Below are 22,741 nucleotides of genomic sequence, written 5' to 3' on the forward strand. Positions count from 1 at the left end.
ACGGCTGAAGCTTGAGCTCCGGAGTCGCCTGGGGGTAATCGTCCTGACTAGTGTTTCTGCAGGGTCCCTGGCCGCAACCGCAGTAAGAACTCTGCGGTGGACCCCCCCCCCCGGGAGCCCCTGTGCGGAGAACGGACAACACGGGAGACTGTGCGGCGCCGGTACGGAGCTTAGGCCTGCTGCGGCCTTCCCCCGAGCCTGACGCCGGGGGCTGGAGTGCGGGCTGGGACCGGATCGGCCCGGAAGAACGCGACTGGAAAGACCGGTATCTGGCCCGGTGGCTCCGTGGTGGAGCCCAGTGTTGCGGAGACCTGCCTATAATATAATAATAATCCACATTTGTAAAGTGCACAATCACCCGTAAGGGTCTTTAGGCGCTGGGGGCCATCAGGAAGATTAAGCAAGCTATTGCCCAGAGTCACATGGTGCTGGGCTAATCTGCCGCCGGTGCCGGGGATCGAACCGTGATCCCCAGATTCCGGAGTCAGTCACCCTGGCCGCAGCGCCACACCTCTTCCTACAGTCACCACTGCTGACCGAGGCATGGGCCTCGCCCGGAACTGCGGAGAGCGGGCAGCAATCCTGGACGGCTGACCCGGAGGGCTGAGGGAGGCGTAAACAATCGGCCTCGCGGGAGCGGAGAGCTCCCAAGCCACATTTAACATTCGAAGGGCCCCGGAGTGCTGGATCCAGAGGTGAGGAGGAAGAGGCTGACAATACTGAGGAGAGGGGGTTTCGCCATCCCTCCCCCCACCCCACCTGCCCACACCGCGACACTAGTGGACCCTGCGCCCGGAGGATGGTGCAGAGACGGCCATATTGAGGAGGCAACGGCCCACTGAGGGGCAATAGCGCGGCTGATATTACAGGCTACTCTTGGGAGATTCCCCTCCCGCGATACATGGTGGTACGCCCCGAGGGGGTGAAGACCCGACCCTTGCCAGGCAGTACCCGAAGAGCGAATACGTGGACCTGAGAAGGCAGAGTGTGGTTTCGGGGACTAGGACACGTGGAGATGTCGTCGGAGAGGGGCGGAAGGCCATAGCGGCGGCGCCTTCGCTGGAAACTACGCTGGGCCCTGCGGGCTGGTGGGACAGAGCTTACGAAGTGGTGCAGGGAGGTGTTGTACCCCACAGAATAGCTCCAGCTACGAGGCCTGCGCTGGACAGCACGCACGTGAAAAGGACTGGACAATCCTCGATATACATGGCCATGGTCCGGAGAGGGGCGAAGGCGCTGGAGGGCCGGGATGGCCCGGCCGCTGTGCAGCAGACTCAGGATGCCGAGGATGGAGGGGCTATGTCGGGGAATGCGGAGCTGAACCCTATCGAAGAACAACAAACCGACAAACTGGACCTGATCCTACAAGAAATTAGAGATTCCAGGTCAGCAATGGAGATGCAACTTGGGGCCCTTACCACCAACCTCTCCCTGCTTAAAGCAGACCATAATAAAATGGCTGACAAGGTTAAGGACCAGGGCCGGGTGATGGCAGACCTCACCCCGACGGTGGCGGATCATACTACCTCTATCCAGCAGTTACAACAGAAGGTTGCCTCCTTGGTGGACCGTGTGGAGGATGCGGAAGGCCACAATCGGCGCAATAACATCCGCGTCATTGGCCTTTCCGGAACGTTGTGAGGGGACCCACGCAGAGGACTTCATGGAACAATGGTTCCGAGACCACATCGCCATGGACGGCCTGTCGCCACACTTCTGTGTGGAAAGAGCACATCGTATCCCCACTGGAAGGCCTAAAACGGGCCGTCCGCCCCACCCTTTGATCGTACGGATATTAAATTATCGGGACAGGGATGTCCTTCTGCAAAAGGTGAGAGAGAAATCCCTAATACAAATTGAGAACCGTTGAATATCGCTATATGCGGACTATACCAACGTGGTGCAAAAACAAAGATCTTCATATCTGGAGGTGAAAAAGAAACTCCAAAGGGCCAAGTTGAAGTATGCGCTGCTGTTCCCGGCTCGCCTAAAGATCGTGTATGACAAAAAAACGCATTTCTTCGAAAGTCCCACAGATGTGGAAGAGTGGCTGGAAGTGATGGGCATTGATGGTAGTCAGGTGGCATCTCAGGACACATCTGCTGGCGGATCGAGGAGAGGTTCAGGACAAAACGACAGAGGCTCGCCTGTCTCGGGGTGGAGGTCGGGACGACACGGACCTCCACGGGAACAGCAGAAGGAAGACCAGCTGGGAGCTGTTGCACTGGTGGGCAACTTCCAGGAAGATCAGGAGAAGATCAGTACAGACACATACACCAGTACGATTCACTCAGACTCAGACCACAGCGAGATTTTATTCCCAACTTTTACACCCAGGGCGGCGGACGATATGCTGCACAATTGAGTGGCCAAGAGGCACGGTCTGAAGTAGATGGATCGCCCGAAGAATTTAATATCCTTTTGTGACATTTGGCTGATATTTGTCATTGTGGTATGCGGGGAGGTACCGGGGGGACTGGGGAATTATATTTATTTTTGATGCATGGAACGGGGTCTAGAGGGGACTGGATTCACTGCTGAATGGGAGCTGGGAGTGGGTCAGTTTGGCTTGCTATACCCCGATGGATCTTTCTGTCCCCCTGTCAGGGTCCTCCAGAGAGTGCCTAAGTATGAGTTCCTGATTAGTACCCCCCAGGTCGGCGCACCGTTGAGCCGGCGGCATCCGGCAGGACAGTTAGGATGAAGAGAACAGTGCTTGGCCACCCCCCCAAAGGCTCATGCACCTGTGTTTGGATTGTTCTGTTCCTAATTTTCTTGTTCGGCTCAGCAATGGTAATATGCTGCGCCAAGTTAGTTTTGACATTGGAAGGAGAAGAGTACGTCTCCTGGCTACCATTTATATTATGTCTTAGAGAGGGCATTGTAACACTTCGAGATAAGAGCGTAGGTGATTATGGCTGACATAATAGGGTCTTATAAATTAGCTACCTGGAATGTGCGTGGGCTAGGTGCACTACAAAAAAGACACCGGATTCATGCATTTCTACTACGGCACCACACACAGATCGCATTCTTGCAGGAATCTCACCTAACAGCATCCGATGCTCATACACTAAGGAAGAGATGGAGAGGCTCTATCTATTCCACGTCCTACTCCGCCTTTTCCAGGGGTGCAACCATATGGGTCCGCCACGGGACACCCTTTGTAGAGTTAGAGCGGAAGGTGGATGATCAGGGAAGGTACATCATGATGAAAGGCACACTGGATGGCACATTACTGGTACTTGGTAGTATCTACTCCCCAAACTTTGACCAAGATACATTTCCTTGTAAGGTGGGACGGGCGTTATGTGACTGGGTCCCCTGGATTCTGGGCGGTGACTGGAACATGGTGCTGGATGTGGGTTTGGACAGGTCGTACCCCCCCCCCCCCTTCAGATGGCTGAAATGACCAAAATGGCTGAGACGTTCAAGACCTGGGCTGAGGGTTGGGGACTGGTGGACACTTGGCGTGTATTAAACCCGGCCCATAAAGAGTATTCTTAATATTCCCAGTACATAACCTACACACACAATTGGATAGATTCCTGTGCTCCAGATCCCTGTAGGCCAAGATTAGTACCTCGGAATACTTGGCCAAAGCTTTTTATCTGACCATAGGCCTCTGACCCTTGGCCTCCTATGGGGTAGGGTGCCGTCTCCAGTGCCCACCTGGAGACTTGATCCATTGCTCTTAGAGGATGGCCCTTTTCGTACATCCCTGTCTGATACCTTAAACAATTATTTTCTTGAAAATTGGGACTCTGCGACATCTAACCTGGTGGTGTGGGATGCTATGAAAATAGTGGTGCGAGGCACCGCTATTGGTCAACTAGTGGGGGCCAGACAAGAAATTCATAAGAGACTCTGTGAAGTTGAGAACAGATTGAAAAAATTAGAGGGGGAGGCAAGCGTAGACTCAGGAAAGAAGGGAGAACTACAAGCAGGGAATATAGATCACGCAGAATTATTAGAAACTTTGAGGACCATTGACTATAAAGACTACTTACGCCGTCAACACGCCGAAGCTGACAGGTCGGGCGCCTTACTGGCACGACTGGTGTGGGACAGACCAGACCCCCCCGGTGATCACACAGATCCATGACGGGTCAGGCGACATAGTGCATATGCAGTCCGAGATTAATAGGGCATTCTACGATCACTTGCAAGCATTATATGCTCTTTTCCCTACGGAGGCCCCGGATCGGATGGTGGAGTTCCTTCGAGATCTGCCATTCCCAGCCCTATCACAAGAAATACAAGAGGCGGTAGATGGCCCCATCACTCAACGGGACATTCGTGCTGCTATCCGGTCCCTCAACCGAAACAAGACACCGGGTATGGACGGGCTCCCAGTAGAGTTTTACCAGACATACTCTGACACCCTGGTGCCCATCCTCGAGAAAGTCTATAAGACATCATATGAAGAAGGTCACCTACCCGTATCAACGATGCAAGCCCTAGTCACATCCATTCCAAAACCCGGACGAGATACACTCGAACTGACTAACTACAGGCCCCTTTCAATGCTCTCAACAGAGTATAAGATACTTAGTAAGGCTATTGCTTGGAGGATACAACCCCATCTCCCCGCTCTGATACACCTGGACCAACGCGGCTTCCTCCCAGGTAGGAGTACATCACAGAATACGCAGAGACTTCATGCCCTTATGTTAGCCACGCCGCAAGACCTTCAGGCCGGATGTATAGCGCTGGAGCTTAGGCAGGCGTTCGACTCTCTGTCATGGACATTTATGTTCGAGGTATTGCGGCGCTTCGGTTTCCCAGACTCCTTGCTAAAATGGGTGCGTCTACTATACACGGATCCCTCGGCCCGAGCGCGTAAGGGCCGGTACATTTCAGATAGCTATCCAGTATACAGGGGCACCCGGCAGGGTTGCCCCTTATTGCCCATATTGTTTGTTATAACGCTAGAGCCCCTAGCTATAGCCCTTAGAGCTCGCGAGGAACGAATGGGTATCTCGATCGGAGGGACCCATAACTTGATTTCAATATACGCAGATGACATTTTATTATACTTTTGCGATCTGGAAGAAGACCATTCGGTTATAGCGGACATCTTTAACTGCTTCGAGGAAGTGTCCGGTCTTGCTATAAACCCCAGAAAATCCACTGGCTTTTACTTCAGAGATCTACCACACCCTCCTCTCCTGCAGTTTGGGAGATACCAGATCCCGGTAGCCCAGACCACGTTCAAATACCTGGGTATAGAAGTATATAGAACACCCTATGACCAGATTGAGGGCAATATTAAAAGGGCCATCGCTGGCCTCCGTGGCAGTGTAGGGTTGTGGACGTCCTTACCCCTATCCGTCATGGGTAGAATCGCTGTTTCAAAGATGGTTCTGCTTCCCCGCATGCTATAGTATTTTGTTAATTTGCCGGTCGTCCTCCCACAACAGATATTCAATACATTGAATACGATATTGACAACTCTTATTTGGGGGTCCGGGTGGAGACGTATCAGCCTCCGAAAGCTTCAAATCGGAACTAAGCTGGGTGGCCTCTGGGTGCCCGACCTGCGCGGATATTACTAAGCCAGTCAGCTCCAGTGGCTGGCGCGATGGGTAGCGGGCAGGAATTTACACAAGATTAATTTTACAGCGGATCAACTAGCACGTGAAGAATTGCATTCTCTGTTGTTGCCCAGGACTAGGATCTCTCCAGATTGCCACCCTCTCCTGCGCACAGCACTGACGTGCTGGAGGATGGCACTAGCATATACATCTAGGACTGTGCCATTTGCAGAGAACGTTCCATTGTTGGGCATTCCAACACCACAGGGTAAACTTAGTCAGCGTAGGTTGCAGCCCTGGATGGAAGCTGGGGTAGAGAATGTGGGGGCCTTTTTTGGGGATGACGCTCTATTAGATCACGACTCCTTTTTACAAGCCACGGGGGCTCCCCAGAGGTTATACCTGCTACACGCTACAGTATCGCACTACATAAGACACACCTGGGCTCCACAGAGGCTTAAACCTGCACAACATGAATTAGTTCACTTACTCTACCATATGGGAACGGGAGACCATTTGGTGCATTGGCTTTATGTTGGGATTAGGGAACATACGGCTACTCCACTCACTGCACTCAGAGATACCTGGGCACAAGACATCTGGGAAGTATTATCGGATAGGGCCTGGCAAGTGGTTCTTGAACACCCCAAGAAGGTGTCCAGGAACGTTAAATTTAAATTCATCCAAGTTATAGTATTGCATAGGGCGTACCTTACCCCCCCAAGGCTGCATAGAATGTCCAAAGACTCTCCCCACAATTGCCCTCGTTGTAAGGAGGACAAGGCTGGTTTTCTTCACATGCTATGGGCCTGCCCGCGAATAAGAAGTTACTGGGGGGAAATATGTTGTATACTCCGTACAGTCACGGCCTTGCCGGTGCCAGAAGATGCTCTATATTGTCTGGTGGGGCACCGTAAACGTCCTAAACAACATAAGGCTCAATTGAAACTCCTAGACTTGGCTCTGTTATTAGCAATCAGAGTCTTAACATTGAGATGCAAGTCCCCCAGACCTCCTGGAATATCAGTGTGGAAATCTGACCTGTTGAGATGGGGTAAGGCGGAGGGAGCAGTCTTGAGACGGGAAGAGGAGAGAGGACAACGGAAACATCCGATTGCACAAGAATGGGAAATTATGATGTTAGAGCTAGAAGAGATGGAATTGTTACCACCACAGACGTATGGAATGTGAAAGTGGGCTGACTGTGGGGAGTTTCAGCGTGGGTAGCGTAGCAGCACAAGATCTCACAAACGCACAGATTTTGTTTTTAGTCAATCCTCATTATATGCCTAATTAGCTCAATATTAATGTTAAGAAGTGTTATTCCTTTTGAATCAGTATACCAGAAGACGTACAGGGGAGGGGTGGGAGGGTTACAGGGAGGGGGATAGTTTAAGAGATTGGCTTACTATAATTTCACTGATGTTAGGCTTGTTGGACAAGAGGTCCTGCACAATGGACATGATTAGACGACATATGTTTAAAAATATGAAATCTTATGTTTTGATACTCTGAGTACAGAATTGATAATGGTCCAGCCGTAATTACTAAAGGCCGACAGAGTTAAGTTGGGGAGAAAAGAAAGTTAAAAAATGGCTGTATTATATACTATGTGAAAGTGATGTGATACGTGGCATACGGTGCAGTCTGAAATAAAGAGTTTAAAAAAAAAACTCCGCGAAGTGACCCAAAACTCTGCTGCACTACTCAGAGTTCCGCAAGTGGCAAAGTGTATTAAGTCACACAGTTCATGCTGATTTTTAGTGCTGAGTGTTTGTCCCACGCTGGAAAATCAGCCCAAACAATGCCATGAGCAGTGCGAAAAGGTGCTGCTTCTTTCTACAGCGGCATCTACCTCAACGTGAACGGATGGTTTCTCAACGTGAACGGTCAGGGATGGTTCCCCGCCTGCCCTCATTGAGAAATCTCACAGAGGGAGGTGGTCTATTGTTGAATTTTCCTCACTCGCAATCTTAACATAGGCGAGTATGAGTGAGGAACACTCATGAGCAACAAAGAACACATGCAAACCTATGGCAAACATGTAAACTTCACAGGAGTGACTAGCAACCCTCCAGTCGGGTGACCGGACCACAGTTAAGGTAACTCGAGATTCTGCGCACTCCATCACCTTACCCTACTCGTGCCTACTTCTCCACAATTCTAAATCGCCCAATACCTCTCTCCTTCCCTTGCAGCACGCCCCAAATCAGACAACCAAGTCCTGATGACGATCCTAACTAATCAGGATCGAAACGCCGTCGACCTAACAGCCCATCAATAGGCGCACCCTGTCTCCGTGGCTCAACATTGAATTGAAAGATCAACTGATTACTGTGATATCACATTGTCACATGTGTCTTGAGCCACTCACTGTAAAATATATGCACTTTTTGCTCACAGTGCTCCGCCGGCGCTGTTCACTTCCTCACTTGCGTCGCCACCTTCACTTTGAACACTTTATGCACCAAGTACTATATGGTTGTCACCTAATAATTTTTATGCAGTGCTGTTTCTAACTGTATATAAGTCCGACCATAAAACGAATGTCATACTATAAAGATGAATAACTATCTTTACTGACACCCATGAGTTTTCTCCTTCTTTCCCTACAAGTAATGCTGTGTGCATGCATATTTAATTGTCTTTATATCCTTACCTCTCAGGACATTGTTTCTTTATTGCGGCCTATGGCAAAAGCACACCTGCTGACCACACAAAATGGCCACTGCCCACATGGTCAAACAGAAAGCAAGGAGGCCACAATACAATGTTGTATGGGCTCTGACTATACAAAATGTTCCCTGGCCACATGGCATGGGGAACAAAGACAAATGGTGGCCAATTGCAAAAACGCTCACAGACTGGCCAGACAAAGGAGGCATGGTAACACAGAAAAACAGCATTAATTCAGAAATGCCAAAAATGAAAATTAACTGGGCTAAAACACACATCCTCTAAAGGCATCAAATAAGAGTACCCCACCTATACACTGTAGAAATAAAAACATGAAATATCCCAAAAAATAAATTTTGTAATTTAATTCAATGCCATCCACGGCTTAAATTTGGTTTAAATTCAACAGACACCAAAGAAACAGTTACCCATGTCTAGTACTGGTCCGGCTGGCTGGATTGCCGAATAGGCCACATAGTGAATTAAATCAATATTGCAAACTTATTAAAAACATTCAGAAAAAAATTACTAAACTGTGCAACATTCTTCCTTTACAAAAGAAGATAAATGACATGCAAAAAAAAAGCTAGGCCCCTACTTAATCTGCAGGCCACCCACCACAATAAATAAAAGCACAAATACATCCAGGTGTATGCCCTCAATCAAACAAACAACACCATTATACGCCAGATTTTCAACTTGATTGTGAAATCTCAAATACAAAGTCGTTAAATCCAATGCAATATATGCAGCAGACAAGGAGAGTGATCCTTTAAGCTCCAAATCCCAAAGAAAAGTGTCCAGGAGAGGGGCAAAGCAAAGGGAGGACAGGAACAGGAAGTTGGAGTCTCTGGGTCACTTCCTTCCTGTTTGAATTTTTTTTAAAAACGTTTCTCTCTCAAAAAAAAATCCTATGGCAAGTTTGAGAAGAACAACCACTCCAAAAGCGTAGCACCTGCATCTCAAGCACAAACTCTTCTTGAGCACTCCGTTTGCGATCACAATCGCCACAAGATTGGCTTTCGTTGCATCCAGAAGCCATGCCAATGAGCACAAAGTCTTGTGGGAGCTCACCAGCGATGTGAGAAATCATGCATGCTCTCCCAAGCGGCCTGAGAGTATCTTGGTGCTTGTGAGTGAGTGCAAAACAAAACTTGACAGCTCAAACGGGAAAAAACTCTGCTTGTTGCCCAAAAAGCTGGATTCAGGAACTCCATATTCCTCTGCAGAGTGTGGAGTGCCTGAATTCCGCAAGCTTTGCGAGCAGAGTGGAGTTTTACACCCGGGCCTAGAAAGCACACTGTTAGTAGTTCAAAGAACGAAAAAGGAGTCACCATAAATCCTTGTTATCCAATTAAAAAGCTCAGCATTCAAACCCCATGTGTCTGTAAGGAACTGTTCTCTTTAATTCTTCTGCCAGAGGTGTGTTTTTCTCTTTCTCTAGGGTAAGGCCATCGTGCAGCAGCATGCCTGCTTTTAGTATCTATAAGGTCAACAAGATTTCAATGCCGTCAACTGTTTCATACCTATCAGGCCTCACTTAATGGAAGACAGGTACATTGGAAGTGGAACAACTTTACGTCATGTTTGTAGACCTGCGCCCTGCCTTTGACTTGGTACAAAGATCAATGCTTTGGCAGGTCCTTTTCCAAGAAAGGGGTGTCCAGTTATTTGCTAGATGTCATAATTAGGCTGCATATCAACAACTATGCACAGGTCAGGCATGGTAGCACAGGTGAGATAGTTGATTCCTTACCCGTAACCAGAGGAGTGAGACAAGAGTGCGTGTTGGCCCCCACATTGTTCACGCTCTACATCAATGGCCTTGTCAAATTCCTGGACCAGTGTGATAATGATGCACCCAGATTAGCAAACATGAGGGTTCCTGCTCTCATGTTTGCAGTTGATACTTTATTAATCTCCAAATCCACAATGGGACTCCAGAAGCTGTTGGACCAGTTTGAATGTTTTTGACAAATAAGGGGATTGGAGATTAACGTGAGCAAAGCTAGGTTCATAGTCCTGAATCCTGGACTTTTGACCAGAACTCATCCCACCTTAGCAGGGGCCCTGCTGGAATGTGTGCATAAATTCGCGTGTTTAGGCTTCACACTGACTGAACATCTGGGGTGGCAAGCTCACATAATGCAGCAATGATTACAATCGGAGCAAGTACTGAGAGACATTATAAAGTTGTTGCACTGCTCATAGTACCGTCCCATTCTGCCAACAATTCAGATTTATAATCTTAAGGCCTTGGGGCTGCTGCTTATGATGCAGAGTTGTGGGGGCATCTGCGGGTGACCCCATTTGCAACGGTGGAAAATCGCTTCATGCGTCAGTTAGTGGGTGTACCTGTAAGCACTCCTCCGCTTTCACTTAGGCTGGACTTCGGGATTAGAGACATCTCTGAAAGACTGGCACTGCACCCCTTACTTTACTAGAGGAGGATCTGGCTATCCTGGAGCTATCTGCTTATCGTCAAGAGTTAGTGGAAATTTTGTCTCAGTCAGGCTCTTCAGAATCCCATGGCTAATGCATGTGAAGGCTACACTGACAGAGGTTGGCCTTCATGGTCTATGGAGTACCCCGGACCAGGCTGTGGCTATTTCCAAATTATGTATCAAAAGAGCACATTGGCAACTTAGAGATACTCTATTACACAGTCAGTCAAAGCATGGATCCTAAATGCCTTTCTTTGCCAAGCGCGAGCATCGAGAAGCGCACACTTAGGACCCGGCACCCCGGCCCCCGCCCCTACCTCGACTAGTCTTATTGGTGGCCGGTCAGCCCCAAGGGGCGACTGGCCGCTGAGTACTTCCGGGGCAAGAGGTGACGCACTTCCGGGGGTGCAGAGGGCGGGGACGGGGGACCTATTTAGGTTCATGGGGCAGGGACCCCAGTCTCTTCTTCCTCTGCGGCACCGGACTGGTGGTGGGAGCCCAGAAGCGTCTCCCTCTTCCCTCCTTTTTAGTTTTAACTTTATCTCTTCGTGTTTAGTCGGAGGTCAGCGGTCTTTTGCCTTGGGGATCCAGCACAGCCGAGTCCGGTCCTCGTGAGATTAGACGACGACGAGCGCGGGCGTGACTACGCGGTGTCGGCGTTGGGAGGCATCCATCTCGTCAGGTGAGGTGGGGGGTGCGCTTGGGGGGCCTGGGGGCAGCCGTAGATAGCAAAAAGGGGTGTAATTGTGGCTGATTACTAGCCTGTCCTGATCTGGTGGTTTGCGGCTGCTGACAGGGCTCCTTGGGCGTGCTGTTTACCTTCCCTATCGATGTGGGCGGGGTATAGCTAAGGATCGTCACAGGGGACGAAGCAGTAGCGCTGTACAGGGGTCGATGGACTCGCAAAATTAGATGGTATTTGGGGTCACAACCCCAGTGGTTTTGTGAATCACAGGGTTTGCGACAGTAAAATCCTTTTGTACATTCAGCCCTAACTCACATATTGCTTTGGCCCAAAGAGATGTGGGGAAAGGCAGATAACGGTAACGCTTATTAGCAATCAGACCTGATGGCCTGTTCTAATCTATGCAGTCTGTACAGACAATCTTTAAAACCACCTACTTCATCGATGAGGGGCTGATAGGAGTTGACCTTTGGAGATATGGTCCTTTGGCTAAGGGCGGAACGGCTGACATTGGAACCTGGGCTCCGTTTCAGTTCCCAGCGCATCATTGAAAATCGTCCATGCGTTCGCCAATCACTTAATCTTTCAATGTTTACAATTCAGAATATGGGGGAAATATTATGTAAATGTGTACATTCCAACTAAACTTGATGTACACGATCTTGCATAATCTCTCAACACCCCCTGATAATGTTAAGCACGGTGGTGCTACCTAGCTAGTATTACGCTATGTAAATCATTCATGGTACATATAAGCATACATAGAGATCCCCGTCGTTTCGCTACAGATGACAAGCGCACACGTCAGTAGATGCAGAGCATTTGACCCCAAATCCCAGTACTCACTAAAAGTACAGGCGTCCCCTCCTTTTTCTGATGATTATATATGGTAATCTAATCCTACTGCCTAGCTCATTAGTTGATTTTAGTTTTTAATTTTGCTATAGATAACATGTTATTTTAGCCTGTTTTAAAGTCCTCCGGCAGTTTAAATAATATTGTCCACCCCAGAGCATACCACCCACAAGGCGGTGTTTTTTCCAGACTCTCAGTGACCAAAGAAACTATGGTCTCGGCCCAATTACGGGGAAGTGTTCTTTGTAGCTAGGGAGCTATCCACATTTCTGTACGAGCCCCTTGGTGGCATTCAGATGTTGATAGGGGCTTGCCTCATGTCTCCCGAATGTTGGCTCTATATTCTGCCCACTCACAGACCTGCTCCCTCACGCTCATCTGTTGAGTTTAGAGTGTTTATTTAACAACTGACTGTGACTGTGCGTTAATTAGATCACTACACGCTCCACTTTATCCTAGCTAGCTAATGGTACTAACGTGGAGTTATCTTCAGGTATGAAAGACTAAAACATTTTCAAGTCTGCTATTTTACTCGAGAACCATAGTTGCAAGATTCTAGGTGCGACTCCTGGCTAGCTCGATAGTGAATTTCCTTGGAAACAGCAATAAACGGATGGACTCAATTGGTGCAGTAAAAAACTCATGGGCGAATGGGGTTAAGTAGCTTTAAATACCGGGGAGCCCGGAGAAGAAAAGGTATCGTAGTACCACGTGGTAGATACTGTTACCTCCCATGGGTCAAGTGTGTCATCTATATCTTTCTTAACAATTGTGAGGAAACTTCCACAAGAAGAAAGCAGCAGAGCCTTCTCATGGGTCTTCGGGAGCTGAGGAGGGGTGTATATACCCCTGGCTATATTACTCGAGCAGGGAAGGTCTCATTTTATTCCTGTTTTGGGGCATGTTTCATTGGTTAATCCGAACCGTATATGTATTACCTATTATTCTCCATTCTACTATATAAAAGTACAGTACAAAGGAATTTCGTAGGGCCGGGTCTCAAAAAACATAGATGCTGTCTGCCTGGGGTGTAGAACATCAATGTATATATTGTACCTCAGTGAAATGGCTGATCTGAGTTTGAGATGAAATTAATTATAAAAATGATGGCAGTATATTCATGGTTCACAGCGTGTGTACGGTTAGGTCAGCATAATATAAACATTCTGGCAAAGCCATCTGAAGAAAGCAACAGTCAACAGCCTACTCGTGCTAACAACATCATCTATGTGCAGACTCTTATAACAAACCGGATCATGCCTGCAAGCTCTCGTGGAAGCAATTTTTGAACCCTCACAAGACAGTTCTGCTGAGGAAATCTTTATGTAGTTAAACTGATGGCTGCTGCCCACTGATCTTGGGATGGTGGCAGGGTGTGGGGGGGTTTGAGTGTTCAACACACTTTCTTTAGAGGCAGTAACACTTTGAGGTGATGGATGCTCAAAGATTAACTAACTTGTACCTTAAAAATTGATTTAATAAGGAAATGAGTCATGGCACAAAACATTAATTTGATGGTTGGCACACGCTCATACATGATGTCTGGTGGGTAGTGTTTGGTTAACCAGAGTTTTTGATGTCAGAAACAGCTAATGTGCACATAGAGTGCCTGCTCAATTTATTTCAGATTAAACGTTCTTTGAAGGAACCAATATCTTTCCTTAGATGGGTTTTCATTTCTGTAATGAACTCTAGTGGAACCTGTCGTGTGACTCCCGCACTCATTGTAAAGCATACTGTAAGTTCCGAACATTGGTATTTAGCTCAACAGGTGCAGGAAGTGAGGTGGGTTTTGGGAAAGAGGAGGAGTGGTTCAGGGGAAATGCCGGTGCCACCCACTAATTGGATTGTGACCCAAGGGTTTGTTCCAGGGGGTTAATTTTGTGTTAGCCGTGCAGGTCCTGAGTTCATAAATCAAGTGAGGGAGCATTGAGCAGTTGTGGAGGAATGCCTGTGTGGCTTGGCTGTCTGGTCCCCATGGCAGAGGCATTTGGTCTGGTCCTGACGGCATGTTGGTGCACAGTGCAGCCTAGCATGAAACGGGATTAGTGGACCCCCGACTTGCAGCTTTTGGGGAAACAATGGGGAGGAAACAAAGCAGCCCTGGCCTGAGATGGATGAAATCGCTCAGTGCATAGGATTACCTTACAAAGAACTGCGCCAAGTCCACTAGTTGTTTTCAAGGGTCCGATGCAATCCTGAATTGGGAATGCCATCAGTAATTGAGATAAAATCTAGTCCTACATCCTGGAATTTCAATTCCTGAGAAATTGTGTTTGGTGGGAATATCCAACAAAGCTAGCAAAACTTGGTAACTCGTGGCTCTGTTACAGATGGCTTCCAGTTCAACATTTCAGTGACACTGTCATCACGCTGGGGCTCATGTGTCAGCAGTGCGATTCTTTGCTACACTGGCAGGCGAGCGTGACCCGGGGGCGTCCTTGTGGGCAAAATTAGCCTGGCAGGGTGGGCCAAGCTGGTAGGGACCAAGTGGGACTGCCGGGAACCCTTAGATGTTCTAACCCTGTCCGGCATCCTAGATGCCCTTCCTACGAGTTGCAGCTCAGCATATGAGCACACACTATTGGGGACGGCCGTTTCCTTGTCCTTTTATGGGGCTTTCCGACTCGGGGTTATCGCGGGGACATCCAGATCCGATCAGGCGGGGGGGGCATCCAATTCAACAATACAAAATTGACTCCTGGGGGCTTGAAGGTGACCCTGAAGAAATCAAAGACAGGGGTAGGGGAGTTAGAATCCAGCGGGGTCCGGCAACAGGTGGAGCGGCTTGCCCGTTGGCCAGAATGCGGTCATACTTGGCCATGCACCCAGCAGGAGTGGGACGGGCCTTGTTCTCACATGAGCTTGGCGACTGCTTGTTACAGTACCAATGTAAGCTGTTTTTGGTTTAGCATTAGCGGGACTGGGACTAGGTGCGTTAGGATACTCGTCCCACTCTGTCAGGATGGGTGCGGCGACGCTAGCTGCAGAGGCAGGCTTACCAAACAGCACGGTGGAAAAGGTCGGGCACTGGTCGTCCGACGGTTATAAGAGATACATTCGGCCGTAATGGTTGTGACAAAAATGCTGATGATTTGCCAATGAACGTGCTTGACTTTTCTATTTCTCTCCTGTTCAGTAGTATGCCCGCAAAGGTGGTGTGGGTACTGGGGCACGCGTTCGTGCATCACGCTATGATGCGACTATGGCAGCGGCGAGTGGCGAAGCTGGTAGGCTTGAATGGACGGGTTCCTGTGGCGAGGCCGGCGGCCCTTGAGTGCGGGCAAGTGCCTGGAATATTCCGGTGAGGCGGCTCAAGGGGGAATTGGCCAGGTTGTGCTCAGCGAAGGGCCGCTTGTGTCACATTCCACACCGAATGGTCTCCGGTGAGGTGATGTATAACAGGTAAGTATAAGCGAAATTTGCGAATTTGTGTTCCACAAATTCGCGCGAAATCGAATTCGCAATCCGCAAAATCCGCGAATTCGTGCGAATTTGCGGATTTTTGTTTTTTGTGTGTTCGCGGGGTTTTTTGTGTGTTCGCGGGGTTTTTTGCGTGTTCGCAAGGCTTTTTGCGTGTTCGCGGGCCACTTGCATGGCGAAGTTACCTATGCGGTCGTGAATGGGTACAGCACCCTCTGGTTCACCACTGTCACCCTCTGGTTCATCACTACCACCCTCTGGTTCACCACTGCCACCCTCTGGTTCACCCCTGCCACCCTCTGGTTACCCCCTGCCACCCTCTGGTTCACCACTGCCACCCTCTTGTTCAGCACTGCCACTCTCTGGTTCACCCCTGCCACCCTCTGGTTCAGCACTGTCACCCTCTGGTTCACCACTGCCACCCTCTGGTTCACGACTGGCACCCTCTGGTTCATCACAGCACCTCTGGTTAACCACTGCCACCCTCTGGTTAACCACTGTCACTCTCTGGTTCAGCACTGCCACCCTCTGGTTCACCACTGCCACCCTCTGGTTCACCCCTGCCACCCTCTGGTTCACCACTGCCACCCTCTGGTTCATCACAGCACCCTCTGGTTCACGCCTGCCACCCTCTGGTTCAGCACTGTCACCCTCTGGTTCACCACTGCCACCCTCTGGTTCGCGACTGCCACATTTGGTTCATCACAGCACCTCTAGTTCACCACTGCAACCCTCTGGTTAACCACTGTCACCCTCTGGTTCAGCACTGCCACCCTCTGGTTCACCACTGCCACTCTCTGGTTCACCACTGCCATCCTCTGGTTCACCCATGCCACCCTCTGGTTCACCACTGCCACCCTCTGGTTCATCCCTGCCACCATATGGTTCATCACTGCCACCCTCTGGTTCACCCCTGCCACCCTCTGGTTCAACCCTGCCACCCTCTGGTTCAGCACTGCCACCCTCTGGCCATCCCTGGGGATGCGCCAGTTATTGTGAATCTGCCCCTATACATTTAGTCAACGAGGGAGCACTTACTGATTAGACAGTAGAAAGTACTCCAGTTGAGTAGAGGTATTGCACAAAAAGGTAGCATCTTCTTGGACAAACACGCAGGGCGGGATTCATTCTGCACCCTGTTAGTCTTGTTTTGTGTGCCCTTCTGCTCTCTGTTAGACTTGTTTTCCCCTTGTTTTTGTGCCCTTCTGCCCTCTGTTAGACTCGTTTTTCCCCTTGTTTTTCTGCCCTTCTGCCCCCTGTTAGACTCGTTTTTTGTGCCCTTGTGCCCTCTGTTAGACTCATTTTCCCTTGTTTTTCTGCCCTTCTGCCCTCTGTTAGACTCGTTTTTTGTGCCCTTCTGCCCTCTATTATTCCCTTGTTTTTGTGCCCTTCTGCCCTCTGTTAGACTCGTTTTTTTGTGCCCTTCTGCCCTCTGTTAGACTCGTTTTTGTGCCTTTCTGCCCCGTTAGACTCGTTTTTTGTGCCCTTCTGCCCTCTGTTAGACTCGTTTTTCCCTTGTTTTTCTTCTGCCCTTCCGTCCTCTGTTAGACTGGTTTTTTGTGCCCTTCTGCCCTCTGTTGACTTGTTTTTCCCTTGTTTTTCTACCCTTCTGCCCTTTGTTAGACTGCTTTTTGTGCCTTTCTGCCCTCTGCATCACCACATCATCACTCAGCGCTACCCCAGAATCACTCAGCACCACCACATTATCACTCAGCACCACCACATTATCACTCAGCACCACCACAGCATCACTCAGCACCACCACAGCATCACTCAGCACCACCACAGCACCACTCAGCACCACCACAGCACCACTCAGTGCCACAACAGCATCACTCAGCACCACCACAGTACCACTCAGCACCACCACAGAATCACTCAACACCACCACAGCACCACTCAGCACCACTACAGCACCACTCAGCGCCACCACAGCATCACTCAGCGCCACCTCAGCATCACTCAGCACCACCACATTATCACTCAGCACCACCACAGCACCACTCAGTACCACCACAGCATCACTCAGCACCACCACAGCATCACTCAGCACCACCACAGCACCAATCAGCACCACCACAGCACCACTCAGCGCCACTACAGCATCACTCAGCACCACCACAACATCACTCAGCACCACCACATTATCACTCAGCTCCACCACAGCACCACTCAGCACCACCACAGCATCACTCAGCACCACCGCAGCATCACTCAGCACCACCACAACACCCCTCAGCACCACCCCAGCATCACTCAGCATCATCCCAGATTCACTCAGCACCACCACAGCACTACTCAGCATCACCACAGCACCACTCAGCACCACCACAGCACCACTCAGCGTCACCCCAGCATCAATCTGTGCAACGATTCAACAACAATTGGTTCAAATATGTTCTCTCAATGTTTCAAACTTTATTACAAATGTCACAAAAAGATGTTAATATTTCACTTCTGTTCTTGGATTTTCGTCACAATAAAATACACTGAACCTAATCTTCACAAAAAATATTTACAAAAGTTTAAGCTATTGCCATTATAAATTAAAATCACTTTTATTTAAGTATTAATTATTTTAAAAAATTAAAAGCCATTGTAATTTTTAATATCAATACAGCTAAGTCACGTAAATACAAAACATGTTGCATTACAAATGCTATAGGTGTCACATTTGCGAAAGTTATAACTATTGGCATTGTAAATGACAAAGCTATTAATTTAGCCATTTTCAAAACCAACACATAAATAAAAAAAATTGTCATTTACAAGACCAATAGCTCAAACTTTCCTAATGCGAGACCTATTTCATTGCAAATGCTTGTTTTTATATCTGTCAGTGCTTCCGGTTGAGGTCTGATTTTCGTGACAGGCGCCTCATTGCCTACTTGTAACTATTCTCTGACCCTGCTCCAAGGGTCAGAGCAGGGTCAGAGAATAGTTGCAAGTAGGCAACGAGGCGCCAGGAAGCACTTACAGGCTTACAGCAGCAGGTGCCCAAGTTGAAGTTAATTTCTTTGTAACCCTTTTGTAAAAGGTTACAAAAAATTAGCTTCAACTTTTGCACCTGCTGCTGCAACCCTGTAAGTGCTTGGCTGAAAATTCGTCCCCGCTGATTCGCGGATTTTACCGCGATTTCGCGAGATTCGCGAATCACGAAATCGCGGAAAATCCGCAAATTCCACGAGCGGAACGAATTTTCAGCCCATGCTTAATAACAGGGATGGAGTGCAGTTATTGGACATTGGTACGGATACCTGGATTAGAGTGCGGGCAAGTGCCTGGAATGTCTCGGTGAGGTGGCTCAAGGGGGAATTGACCAGGTTGTGCTCAGCGAAGGGCCGCTTGTGTCACATTCCGCACCGAATAGTCTCCGGTGAGGTGATGTATCACAAAGATGGAGTGCAGTTATCAGACATTGGTACGGATACCTGGATTAGAGGATTGTGGTCTTTCATCCAGAGCGCAGTTGGGAGAGGTGACGGACCTGTGGGCCCGGGTCACCTTTGTGGCGGTAGAAAGACCTTGGAACAGTAAAATTGACCGACGGAATGGACGGGAGTCCGCCTTGCGTACTCCCTAGGCCAGCACTGAGGGGGGAGACGGTAAGCTCTCCACTGTAAAATATGGCCCCGGCTGGGGAGGCTAGGGCGACAGGTTACGAGCCTCCTGGGTCCCTGGTCAGCCTGGTGGTCTGAGGGTGGTGGGCCCCTGGAGAGGGCGGACAAGGATCAGAGATTTGGGGCCCACTCCACATGTGCGCAGGTGGGTTGCACCTTGCGTGGATGCTCTGCATGGAAGATGCGAGCTGGAAGGCCCCTTAGTGCTGGAGGATTCGAATCTTGCTGAAGAAGATCTGGAAAGTCAATAATAAAGTTGTGTTGATTACTGTAAATAATGAATTTGAAATGCCTTCTCATGTTTATGAAATGTCAAATATTAAACACGGCCGTTTTACACCCACGAAAATCTCTGTCTATGATTTTAATGTGGGTTGTCAGGTTATCAGGAGGGAGCGGGGAGCATGCTGGGGGATCCGGGTCCTAGGCCAAGCGCGAGCATCGAGAAGTGCGCAGTTAGGACCCGGCCCCCCGGCCCCCGCCCCTACCTCGACTAGTCTTATCGGCGGCCGGTCAGCCCCAAGGGGTGACCGGCCGCTGAGTACTTCCAGGGCAAGAGGTGACACACTTCCGGTGGTGCAGAGGGCGGGGACTGGGGACCTATTTAGGTTTCTTGGGCAGGGACCCCAGTCTCTTCTTCCTCTGCGGCACCGGACCGGTGGTGGGATCCCAGAAGCGTCTCCCTCTTCCCTCCTTTTTAGTTTTAACTCCCACCCACCCATCCCTGTAGCTCAGTAGGTTGGTGGGGCGTGTTGCGGTAGAAAGACCTTGGAACAGTAAAATTAACCGACGGAATGGACGGGAGTCTGCCTTGCGTACTCCCTAGGCCAGCACTGAGGGGGGAGACGGTAAGCTCTCCGCTGTAACATATGGCCCCGGCTGGGGAGGCAAGGGCGACAGGTTACGAGCCTCCTGGGTCCCTGGTCAGCCTGGTGGTCTGAGGGTGGTGGGCCCCTGGAGAGGGCGGACAAGGATCAGAGGTTTGGAGCCCACTCCTCATGTGCGCAGGTGGGTTGCACCTTGCGTGGATGCTCTGCATGGAAGATGCGAGCTGGAAGGCCCCTTAGTGATGGAGGATTCGTATCTTGCTGAAGAAGATCCGGAAAGTCAATAATAAAGTTGTGTTGATAACTGTAAATAATGACTTTGAAATGCCTTGCCATGCTTTTGAAATGTCAAATATTAAACATGGCCATTTACCCCCACGCAAATCTCTGTCTATGATTTTAATGTGGGTTGTCAGGTTATCAGGAGGGAGCGGGGAGCATGCTGGGGGATCCGGGTCTTAACAGTTAAGGACTCATTTAAACAAGAGAACTTTCTGGATGAAATAGAATAGGCGACTGTATTTGCAATGGAGCCCTGCCTCTCCAGCCATTTACTGCCAAGTGAGTGTGTACGCCACGGGCCAATGAGCTGCAGTGCCCAGCCTGAAGTGAAGTGATGCAAAAGAAACTATTGAACATGTTATGTACTTCTGCCCAACTTATGTGATCTGTAGGAGTTGCCGGATTATTCTGCTTTGTTGGAATTTAAGAACTAGGGAGTACAAAAAGGTTTTTAGGATTTTGAGATATGATACATGTAGATTGATGGCTTTTGCTCCCTCCCAATTTCTGATGGATGTGTGGAGAGTAAGGTACAAGATGAGCATTTCTAATGACATGTGTATAGTGGTGACTGTAATACAGTAACTACAATTACTGCTAGAGAACAGGATGAGAAATACTTATTTAATACAGTCGGAACCTCTTAAAGAGTATTTATATATTTTAATTTTTAGCTGCTGGTCAACCTATTTCATTGCGTATTAACCTATTTACAGGTTGCTGTGCGTAATAGGAATAACTGGTTGTGCAGTTCTGTAAATGAATACCACCAGTCAAGTAGATACTGGCAGATCTTGAGTTATTGCCTAATCTACCCCGTTGTTGGAGAATGTTCAGTTTAAAGGAGGAATCGGTTGTCTTAATGTTTAATATATTTCACATATTACATGACATATTTTAGCTTTTTTATTATATATTTTTTACCTTATGTGCTTTTAATGCTTATAGCTGAAATAAAGTTTTACTTACATACTGACTACCAATTATTTCAACATATTATAAAGTGCAGGTCCACCACCAGAAAATTGCAGTGAAATGAAAAACCAATTCGTGAATGTGTGTAACTTATGTGGATGAAATGGATGTGCCGTGCCATGTCTTAGTCATGCAAGACAATAAATATCTTACATGCTCATTCCTGTGTACTCATTTATCAGATTCCTATGATATGCTAGCTAAAGAAGATGGCTGCCTTCCCACAAATTGTAATATTTGATTGTTGTTAGTGCTTACCAGAGACAGTGAGCATTCAGAAGAAGATGATGCACTCCTCAATGTGTCAGGCAGGTTGTTGCAACACATTCCACTCAGGCACTGGAATTCCTTTCAGACTAGATTCTTGTTGTGTTTCCACAGGCTCACCAGATAGGTGCTTCATGGCATGCGAGGAGCATTGATGACAAAAGCAGATGGAGGAATTGGCATTCTGCATTGGATAAAAGATGTCAAACTTGCGTTTCTTTCTCACATGGTTAGTCAATACCATGTGTTTGAAGAGAGATGTGTGTTCTAGACTTATGAATTTCTGTTTCCAACATGGTGATTGGGCCAGAGAATTCATCCGGAATGTCCTATTCCAAGATGAAGTTGAGTCTTTTCGTGTGAGGTCAGTTCCTATTCAAATAAAGGAGGCCTTAGCAAGCAAACACCTTGTAGCAAATTTGTACCCTTCATTTCATTTCATTTATTGTCCACTAGCTATTATTTTGTGCCTGATTTTTGCTTCTTGCAGCCTAGATTTCCTTTAGATCTTCCCCTGGTTCTCTTAACTTGTGTCTTCCAACGTACCTGACACCAGGGAGAATTTGGTGCCATGCTTATCTACTTATCTGCATAATCTTTCTATTCAATCAAGAGCAGTTAGATTTCCAAGTAGGACTTTTACCCTTTGTCGCTTTTTTCACCTAACCAAAACCCCTTTAAGGAGACACTTGACAACATTTGTACTATTAAGTGCAAGTGGCACCTTGGCTATTAGGATGAAGGAGTCCTATTTCGGTCACTCAAGAAGAAAGCTTGACAGACCATTTTAGCCCCAGAGATCTACAATGCCTCAAAAGGAGAGGGCATATTAATGGAAGTCTTCACTTCACTAGTGTCCCAGCCACTTAAGGATTTACACACCATTAAATGGACAGCACAAAGGGCATCAGCCCTATATAAAACAGAAACAGTGGGGAAAAGAAGCAATCCTACATGCAATGATATCACAAGGACTGAGTCAATATGTTGTTAAACCAGAAGCTTCTCACCATGTTGACTTACCGTGAATACCCCTATGTTTCTGGCAATAAAAGCAGATAACTCTTTGATACTGGTTTTGGACATGAATCAGCATTGTAAAGCCCATGCACTACAAAATGCTCATAGTACAGGATTAATGACACAACTT

This window comes from Lissotriton helveticus, chromosome 7 (genome assembly GCF_964261635.1).
Source record: "Lissotriton helveticus chromosome 7, aLisHel1.1, whole genome shotgun sequence".
NCBI classification, from domain to species: Eukaryota; Metazoa; Chordata; class Amphibia; order Caudata; family Salamandridae; genus Lissotriton; species Lissotriton helveticus.